Source organism: Chiloscyllium plagiosum, unplaced genomic scaffold (genome assembly GCF_037043375.1).
Source record: "Chiloscyllium plagiosum isolate Xiang-an unplaced genomic scaffold, Cpla_swu_hap1 HiC_scaffold_11, whole genome shotgun sequence".
Classification (NCBI taxonomy): Eukaryota; Metazoa; Chordata; class Chondrichthyes; order Orectolobiformes; family Hemiscylliidae; genus Chiloscyllium; species Chiloscyllium plagiosum.
In genome coordinates, this window is record NW_028270149.1 from 41,977,204 (window position 1) to 41,988,319 (window position 11,116).

Sequence of the window (11,116 nt, forward strand, 5' to 3'; positions counted from 1 at the left end):
AGAGGTGATCTTCTTGAATCATATGAGATCCTGTGGGATTTGATGGTGGATATTGAGAGAATATTTCTTCTTGTGGGGGGGACAATTGAATACATGGGCACAGTTTAAGATGGGGACATGGATGTTTTTTGAGAGACCTGTTAACCTGTGGAATTTTCTTCTTCAGAAAGCAGTGGAGGCCGAATCATTGAATTTGCTCAAGAATAAGATAGATTTTTGGTTGACAAAGTCCAGGATTATTATGGGCAGACGACAAGCAGAGTTGAGACCATAAACCGATTGGCTACAATCTTGCCAAAAGATGAAGCAGGCTTGAAGGGTCAAATGGCCTCCTTCTGCTCCCAAGTCCATAGCCCATATAATTGATGTATCTTGCATCAGAGGCTGTATTAGGCTTCATGTGTAGGTCTGTTGTATATTTGCTGTGATAAAATTGTCATGAAATAAAACTGGGAACAAAACAGCCTAGGGCCACAAGAAGAAATATTCTCTCAATATCCACCATCAAATCCCACAGGATCTCATATGATTCAAGAAGATCACCTCTCATTCTCCTAACTTCCAGTGCATAAAGGCCCAATCTTTCTTCATAGCCAAAATCCCCATTCCAGAAATGAATAGAATGAACCTTATCCGAGCTCCTTCCAAAGCACATATTTTCCACATATACTAACATTTTGTGATCTATGTACCAGGGCACCCAGATCCCTCTGCACCTCTGAGTTCTGCAATCTCTCGATTGAAACATTAAATTACTTTTTCATTCTTTTTGCCAAAGTGGGTGACCTTGCAATTTTCCACATTGTTGAATGTTTGACTGCACATGAAACACCCAAAGATCAAACTCAAAGTTGCTGTAGCAACACCTTGTGAAATGAACAATCTGACATAACAGGAGGAGAGGTCAGAATGCACTCCCACCAAGATCTTCAAAGAAGGACTCAAACCTAAATTAAATTGTGGAGGAAATAGCTTTGTCGCAATCAATCACTAACTCAGGGTCAGGGTTACTGATCTGCGAACAGGATTAGGCTGGAAACTGGAACTTAGGAGTATGTCAGAGTCATTTTTATTTGGGTGTGTGACATGAATAAAATGCAGCCATCAACTGTACAGAGGAAGTATTCTTTCATTCCTGAACGTGTCTGCATTGTAAATTTAGAATGCAGGAATTTACATTGGCATTTTCAATAAGGATTGCCTCTATTTTGTTATCTCTATCAGCAGAAGTGTGACATACCTTTTTAAGGGACATGCTCATGATGTCATCACTATCATGACATGTGACCTAACTGTCAAAGGTTCATCATGTCTCTCTTACAGAGATCTACCTTATTGCTCAGAAGGAAACCTGCAGCAGGTTCATCTGATTTGGTTAGCTTGAGTCTTGCAATGCAAGTGCCTGTGATTGTGATATACATAGGTAGGTACCAGATGATTCAATAAAAGTTCATTTGAATTCTTCAGTCTCATTTGTGTGTCACCGATGCTAATGTAAGTATATAGCATGATAGTGGCAAAGCATAAGAACCAGGAGCAGGAGTAGGACATTTATCCTTTTGAACCCCCTCTGCCATTCATCAAGATCATGGTTGATCTTTTATGGCCTCACTCCTCTTACCCACCTTCTTACCATAAACCTTAATTCCTTTACTGTTCAAAAAATAGACAATAGGTGCAGGAGTAGGCCATTCTGCCCTTTGAGCCTGCACCACCATTCAATATGACCATGGCTGATCATCCTTAATCAGTATCCTGTTCCTGCCTTATCTCCACAATCCTTGATTCCACTATCCTTGAGAGCCCTATCCAACTCTTAAATGAATCCAGAGACTGGGCCTCCACTGCCCTCTGGGCCAGAGCATTCCACACAGCCACCACTCTCTGGGTGAAGAAGTTTCTCCTCATCTCTGTCCAAAATGGTCTACCCCGTATTTTTAAGCTGTGTCCTCTGGTTCGGCATTCACCCATCAGCGGAAACGTGTTTCCTGCCTCCAGAGTGTCCAATCCTTTAATAATCTTAAATGTCTCAATCAGATCCCCTCTCAGTCTTCTAAACTCCAGGGTATACAAGCCCAGTCGCTTCAGTCTTTCAGTGTAAGGTAATCCCGCCATTCCAGGAATTGACCTCGTGAACCTATGCTGCACTCCCTCAATAGCCAGAATGTCTTTCCTCAAATTTGGAGACCAGAACTGCACACAGTACTCCAGGTGTGGTCTCACCAGGGCCCTGTACAGCTGCAGAAGAACCTGTTTGCTTCTATACTCAATCCCTCTTGTTATGAAGGCCAGCATGCTATTAGCCTTCTTCATTACCTGCTATACCTGCATGCTTACCTTCATTGACTGGTGTACAAGAACACCCAGATCTCTGTACTGCCCCTTTACCTAAATTGATTCCATTTAGGTAGTAATCTGCCTTCCTGTTCTTGCCACCAAAGTGGATAACCATACATTTATCCACATTAAACTGCATCTGCCGTGCATCTGACCACTCACCTAACTTGTCCAGGTCACCCTGTAATCTCCTAACATCCTCCTCACATTTCACCCTGCCACCCAGCTTAGTATCATCAGCAAATTTGCTAATGTTATTACTAATACCATCTTCTATATCATTAACATATATTGTAAAAAGCTGCGGTCCCAGTACTGATCCCTGCGGTACCCCACTGGTCACTGCCTGCCATTCTGAAATGGAGCCGTTTATCACTACTCTTTGTTTCCTATCAGCCAACCAACTTTCAATCCAAGTTAGTACTTTGCCCCCAATACCATGCGCCCTAATTTTGCTCACTAACCTCCTATGTGGGACTTTATCAAAAGCTTTCTGAAAGTCCAGGTACACTACATCTACTGGATCTCCCTCGTCCATCTTCAAAGTTACAAAATTGGTTTCCTGAACTTTGAGCGAAAAGTCGCCCTGTAAGAAGTCATTCACAACGTAGACAGCAGGATTCAAACCTATGTGGGGAACCCTCCAACGAGCTTTTTTAAAATCTATCACCTTAACCACTCGGCCATGACTACACATACACTACAAATGATCTATCTTAGCCTTTAAAACAGCCAATGAGGAAGCTTCAACTACTCCACTGGGTAGGGAATTCCACAGATCCTTCACAATTCCATCCTAAATCTGCTCCATCTAAGTTTGAGGCTTATGTCCTATTGTCCTAGCTTCACCTGTCAATGAAAGCATCTTTCCTGCTTTTATCTTATCTATTCCCTTCACAATTTCTATAAGATCTCACCTCATTCTTCTCAATTCCAATGGATATAATCCCAGTCTACTCAGTTTCTCCTCATAAGCCAAAACTCTCAATGCTGAAATCAGCTAAGTGAATCTCCTCTGCATTGCCTCCAGTACCAGTACATCTTTTCTCCAGTCAGGACACCAAAACAACACACAGTACTCCACATGTGGCCTTACCAGCACCCTATACAGCTGCTACATAATCTCCCTGTTTTTAAACTCAATCCCTTTAGCAAAGAAGGACACAGTTCCATTTGCTGCCTTAATTACATATTGCACCTGCAAACCAACTTTCTGCGATTCATGCACAAGGACACCCAGGTCCTTCTGCACAGCAGCATGCTGAAATATTTTAACTTTCAAATAATAGTCCTTTTTACTGTTATTCTTACCAAAATGGATGACTTCACATTTACCAGCTTTTATCTGCCAGACCCTTGCCCACCCACTGTAAACTATCTATATCCCTCTGCAAAGTTTCACAGTCCTCTGCACATTTTTCTTTACCACTCATCTTAGTGTCAAGCGCAAACTTTGACAAACTGCATGTGGTCCCCAACTCCAAATCATCTATGTAAATTGTAAACAACCAGAGGTCCCAAAACTGATCCCTGAGGCCCACCACTAATCATTGCTCACCAACTAGAAAAGCACTCCTTTATCCCCACTGTTTGCTTCCTGTTGGTTAATCAATCCTCTATCCATGCTAATATATTGCCTGTAGCACCATGCATCTTTATCTTATGCAGTGTATCTCACTATATCACATTACGGTCTTCTATCATGTTACAGTGACAACACAGTAATAAGAACCAGTAACTGCTTATAAAAGAATTGAGGTTTAGACAGCTTTGGATCATAGGGCATTTGAACTTCAAACCACTTACATTTTTTGAGTACAGATCTTGAACCTAAAGAGCCAATAGGCACACTTAACTTTTATCTCCTTAAAATTCAAGACCTATCAAGTTGTTAGCCCTATATTGCTGTTAGAAACCATAATTATATTTAAGTCTACTTCCCAAGTTATGGTACAGCAACCAGCTTACAAATTTAAAATTGGCAACTGAAAGGCTTCTTCCAGTCTCTAAAACTAAGGCAAATAAATGATATTGTCAGTTTAACAATACACTCCAGTTTGTAAACAAAATACTATTTGCATGTTCAAATTTTCTAACCAAGAAAAACTTAGCTGTGTGCAATGGTTGGTTGGTTCTGGCATTTTGTCTCCTTCAGTGCAGTGCCAGATGTGATATCATCAATCCTGTGTAGTGAAAACTCCCTCCCTTGGCTGACACCTGCCATTATAGATTCTTTTTCATAGACATCGATCCACACTTGGCAAAGCTTCCTCATGAGGCCACAACTGAGAAATGAAGAAAAGGAAAAATAGAAGGGTACAAGAACAACGTAGAAGGATGGAATAAGTAAGCCCAATGCTCTACCTCAACAGAATAAAAAAACACAGACCGCAGTAAGAAAGGGAGGCAAGCATTTAATTCTATGTTGGGCAGCAAGTGACATCTTCACCAAACTACAACTATCGAAGCAAAATATGCAGCTCTGCTTTACAGATCAAGCAGTAAATGGTCCCCACAGGAGAGCTCTTAAATTATTTCTTGCTGTCTGAAAGGACGGGCTTCGCTGAATCAATACATCTCCTCTTTGAGGTCAAGAAAAACATCCAGATTGGAGTTCTTGAGGGCCCGCTCAAGAATTGAATTGGCTTCTGGATTTATACACACAGACTGATGACATACAAACAGCCCCAAGAATTTACTTGCAGAGAGATCAATTGAACTGATAATTAGTTATACTCTGATCAAAGCTTGCCATAAAAATGTTCTGGTCAAGAAAAAACGCCATTTTGCTGGGAAATGGACAGCAACATGAAGCCATAGTAACAGGCCAACTTCAATTTTAGGCTTTGGGTGCACACAACACTTCATACAGATAGCAAACTGCATTAAAGCAGCAGGATCTGTTATAGCCATGTTAAGTCATAACCACTGAGTGATTGCCTGGTGTTTTTCACAGTTATAAAAGCACATGGAACTAAAGGACATTGGTGCTGCAGTGTGATTATGCCACTGATTTCCCAGATTTTCTGTACGTGCACACAATGTGCAAGTTCAGCTTGGATTATCTAAATCATCATCCACCTGGTAAATACCAGCTGGGCTGTCGGTACCATAAAACATCACATTGTAACCATTCATGAGGTTCAAACCACACTCCAAGTGATGAGCGAGTCACAGGACTTCACTCTTCAAAGGTAGAGGAGAAAGAAACACCATCAGCAAGCAGATTGAGAACTACTGCAACTACGCACTGTCTCAAATACCTGAATACCAGCAAAGATTTGAGATATTTAATTAGCCCAGATCATATGTTTTTACAGATTGTGGTGCTATATTGCAAAGGGACAGATAACAGCCTAGACCAATGCACGATGTACCATCATGCACAAAAGTGATAAGGAAAGGTCCAACATGATTGTGCAATGATGCTGAACATCAGTAACCAGCAGCAAGACAATTGTTTTCAGCTAAGAGCAACTGAGGGAAGAAAAAACACCTCTTCAGGAGGGAATACAATCATGAGATCAGGACATGTTGGCAAATCTCCAATAAATTACATCAAAATTCAAATTCTTAATGTTGTTAACACTGTTTTTCCAAGTTTGTATTATTATTGAACTGACAGCATGTGGCTATGTACAGTGTATAGCTGTTTGTGATATTTTAAATTCGGAATAAAAGGGGAATGTTGTTTTCAGCAGATGCGCAATGTACCCTTTTTTGAGGGACATGCTCATGATGTCATCACTGTACTATACCATGTGACCTAATAAGGTACGCTCACAGTCTCCATCTTGCTGAGCTCTGCTCTGTTGCTTGTTGAGGGAAGTGTGCTGCAGTACATCCAAATCACAGAGCTCGGGCCCAGACATGCAGTTGCCCATGACTGTAATGTACATCTGTAAATGCCAGATGCTGTAATTAAAGTTTATTGAATTCTTCAGTATTATGTGACCCATATCTCCTCCTTGTGCTGCAGGAGCAAACATAAGCATCACAGCATGATGGTGGCAGATCATCAGTACCATTTATGTCAACCTCATGTGTGCTCTTTACTGGTTAAACCTCCACCCCTTATTCCTGTACGTGTTTCTTGCCTATATAATATTTTCTTTTGTCTGACTAGCTGAGATGGCTCCACAGACTATACAGTAACTTCTGAGGTAACATTTCCAAGTCACTTCCAGTAATTGTTTTGACTACAAAGTTTCGATGTGTGGATGAATAGAGCATTGGGCTCAGTTGTGACATTTTCCCTATGCTCACAACTGTAGGTTGGTCCCTGTGAAATAATGCAGTAATAAGTCAGACCCTTCACAAGTTGAGGGCTTGGAGCTGTAAAACTGGGGAGGCAAGGAAAAAAAGGGTCGTTTGGATGTGTGAATGTGGATCCTGTTATGTTAATGTTTCTTTGCAAGGAAGCAATGCTTTTAATACCTATATCTCTTAATGCCAACACAAGCACACATACACACATCCACATGCTGTGATTTTAAAAATAAGTTACTTTAGCTGCCAAGTCTGTGTGGGGGAAGGGGCTTCACAGTCGGGTCATATTTCATACAATGGCTAACTGGCAGTATTTTAAAGCTGCACTCTGTGTACTCAAATACTTCTAAGGCATTTTTATTTGCCTTTTATATCAGTTCTGCTGTGCTATACATTATCTCTCAGTGGGGAGGGAGGGCAGGGAAGGGAATGTTACTGTCCTAATTCATGCTCCTCTCCCAGATTCCCTCTAATCCAATTCTTATGGAATCTAAACATCGGATTCTTTCTCAATTCTTGGGTGAATTGACTGGGGGTGGGAAAGAGATGAAACTGAAGAAAACAGTGTGTAAAAAGGCCTGTACCTAGCTTATTAGACTGCTATTAAATTGCATCCTTAGAACACATTTGTTTAAAATAAGTTTTCACCAGGAGTTTATTTTCTTGGTTTCATGGGATGGAGGGGAAGGGAAGAACCACTGCATAACTTGCTGTAGTTTGAGCAACACTAGTAGATTACAATGGTAGTTATTAAAACTCCTTCAGCTGAGGGATACCTTAAATATTGGAGCGCTTTTCGGGATTCCCCCTTTTTACCTTCTGAACAGTAGTTTCAGCTACATCAAGGAAACTAGTTTTTCTTTATTGCTGCCGAAACTCTGCTATGTTCTCATATTATATACTATTCAGCTCTTAACTCAATGTTTAGAAAAGTTCAGGAATATAATGATGAACAGACAAAGATTGCTGAACTTAGGGGTCACTGTGATCTGCTTGTATACTCTGAGGACCAGGAAGAACCTATAGCTCGCTGTTCTCCCACTGACATCAATTAGGGGTCCTGAAGAGTCATTGTACAATGTCTGTAAAGACCAATTCTGTTGAGTCAAGTTTGCCATGTTACAAAACCCAGCAGTAAAGGTAAGACCCATTGGCTAAGGTGATTTCAAGACTGGCTAAGGTGATTTAAAGTTGAGTCAATTGTAGATGGCTCAGCGGTTAGCACTGCTGTCTCACAGCCTCAGGTGACTGACTGCGCAAACTCCACACAGACATTCTCCGTTCTGCAGTTTCCTCCCACAGTCCAGGGATGTACATTTCAGTGCTAAATTGCCCATAGTGTTCAGGGATGTTCAGGCTTGATTAGTGACAGGAAATGCAGGGTTACAAGGAACGGGGGTGTAGTGGGGAATGTCTTGGGTGGGATGTTTTTCAGTGGGTCGCTGTGGACTTGTTGGGCTGAATGGTATGCTCCACACTGCAGGGATTCTATGATTTTATGTAGAAGAAGGAAAACCAGATGGAAATGAATGACTTCAACAGTTTTGAGGATGTGGGAAAGAATAAGTTAGCAAGAAGGTATGCATTACGCAGTGGAACTGTGCTCTTACAAGTTTTATACCTGTTTTCAATTGAGTGCAGGATTCTGAATTGGACATTTCGAGCACTTTGGGCTCACATCCAGGATTTTTCTGTCCTTGGGTGTTCTCCTGGAATTCTTACAACTGCTGTCTCTCTGTCCCATTCCTGCCCTCCTAACTGCACGTTACTATGGTACAGGGACAACCCCTCTGTAAAATGCCTGGACCGATTCTAATCGATTATGCTGATGATCAACAGTGTACCTCAGTGATTTCACAACCTGAAAGGGCCTGGATGATCACCATTCGTGTCGGTTCTGCCTCTGCACAATTAAACAGATTGATTCCAAGCAAGCTTTTGTAGCCAACTTCAAAAGGAGCAACTTCAAAAAAGAATTGATTTTCTTACTAGGCCCAAAATTCCTCTTTCTTCCTTTCTCTTAAGAAATTTAAATCATTGCACCTCACAGATTATGTGGTTCGGAGCCTGTGTTGGTGATTCTTCCTGTTCTCCAAAAGTAGAAACGCATCTCCTAAGGAAGGCATTATACGGTATACACTTGAGAAAATACAAATGCACAATGTATGTCCCCTCAGTACATGTTGACCTACACAGAGTAGTCCTGATCTGAAGTGAATTCACCCCTCCCCCTGCCTTTCCCAATCAAAGGTAAAAGGTGTTTAGTATTCAGAGCCAAATTCTTAACATGTTATTGACTGAGTGAGTGATTGCTAGTCACTGTGGTTTCTTCTCTTCATGTCTTCTCTCCCAACCCTCCAAGTTTTCTCCATTCATTCCTGAAGTCATGGACTCCAACTTGGTGCCTGTCATGGGACTGTATCCGATACTAACTTTCTTGATCAACTGGTGTTTTTTGGTCCAGGTCACTGATCAGTGAACAGGACTGGAACCTAAGCACATTTTCCAATCTCCCGCCCTTTAACCCCAGCTTATTGAGGTTTGGTTTTAGCATGAAGCAGGGGTTAAATCATCTATGCAGTTCAGACTCACCCAAAGTGACATTTTTGCTGACTGAGCCATCAGGATAATTTACAAGACATTAGAATTTAAGCAAATCTAAGTCTTAGTAGATACCTATTATAGAGGTCAGACTCAGTAGCACACTAAACAATGGAATTACTAAGATGGCAGAAAGATTTGATTGAAATCCATGATTTTACACAGGACATCGGCATGGACAAAATTGGCCTAAGGTATCATTGAGGAGAGGTAGTGCAGGTGGAGTTCCCTTCCTGATGCCTAGTCAGTGACTATGTTAGAATATGACTTCATCTAGATGTATGATAAGGTCAGAAACTGGTTTGACTCTGAATCCATCATCAAATAGTCTATGATAACTCAACTTCCAAACTTAGACATGAAGAAAACGTTGCTACTTGGGTGTCGTGATAGAACAAGATTAGCATACCCGGAAAGAGTCTGAATATTCGGGTGAGAACGAAAAATGTTGGGTGTAATTCCATAAATATGTTGCCTGAATTTTGTAGATATCAACTTACAGCATTTGTACTTGCTTTCTCTCATAAATATGTGGACAACAACTGCTTCTCTCTTACTTTCCGGTCTTTGTTTCTGCCTCTCTGTGTCTCTCTCACTCATTCCCTCCCATCCATTCTATTCCATTCTATCTCTATCTCTATCTCTATCTCTATCTCTATCTCTATCCCTATCCCTATCCCTATCCCTATCCCTATCCCTATCCCTATCCCTATCCCTATCCCTATCCCTATCCCTATCCCTATCCCTATCCCTCTCCCTCTCCCTCTCCCTCTCCCTCTCCCTCTCCCTCTCCCTCTCCCTCTCCCTCTCCCTCTCCCTCTCCCTCTCCCTCTCCCTCTCCCTCTCCCTCTCCCCACCTCTCTCTATCTCTATCCCTATCCCTATCCCCACCTCTCTCTATCTCTATCCCTATCCCTATCCCCACCTCTCTCTATCCCCACCTCTCTCTATCTCTATCCCTATCCCTATCCCCACCTCTCTCTATCCCCACCTCTCTCTATCTCTATCCCTATCCCTATCCCCACCTCTCTCTATCCCCACCTCTCTCTATCTCTATCCCTATCCCTATCCCCACCTCTCTCTATCCCCACCTCTCTCTATCTCTATCCCTATCCCTATCCCCACCTCTCTCTATCCCCACCTCTCTCTATCTCTATCCCTATCCCTATCCCCACCTCTCTCTATCCCCACCTCTCTCTATCTCTATCCCTATCCCTATCCCCACCTCTCTCTATCCCCACCTCTCTCTATCTCTATCCCTATCCCTATCCCCACCTCTCTCTATCCCCACCTCTCTCTATCTCTATCCCTATCCCTATCCCCACCTCTCTCTATCCCCACCTCTCTCTATCTCTATCCCTATCCCCACCTCTCTCTATCTCTATCTCTATCCCTATCCCTATCCCCACCTCTCTCTATCTCTATCTCTATCCCTATCCCTATCCCCACCTCTCTCTATCTCTATCTCTATCCCTATCCCTATCCCCACCTCTCTCTATCTCTATCTCTATCCCTATCCCTATCCCCACCTCTCTCTATCTCTATCTCTATCCCTATCCCTATCCCCACCTCTCTCTATCTCTATCTCTATCCCTATCCCTATCCCCACCTCTCTCTAGCTCTATCTCTATCCCTATCCCTATCCCCACCTCTCTCTATCTCTATCTCTATCCCTATCCCTATCCCCACCTCTCTCTATCTCTATCTCTATCCCTATCCCTATCCCCACCTCTCTCTCTTGACCCCCACCCCGTTCTCGCACCCCCGATCACTCTCTCGCGCCCCCGCTCTCTCTCTCGCCCCCCTGCTCTCTCTTGCCTCCTCCTTTATCCCCCCTACCTCGCACACCTCTCTCTCCTCGCAGACCTTGCCTTGCCCTCGCCCTCGCATCCCCTCCCTTACACCAGTC

General features: G+C 42.6%; 1 protein-coding gene across 3 annotated transcripts in view; it reads left to right on the top strand.

The window, feature by feature from the left end:
* The window catches only part of efnb1 (ephrin-B1), a 225,827-nt gene that overhangs the window by 53,321 nt on the left and 161,390 nt on the right, over nucleotides 1–11,116 (top strand). The gene's annotated exons all lie outside the window — the stretch shown is intronic.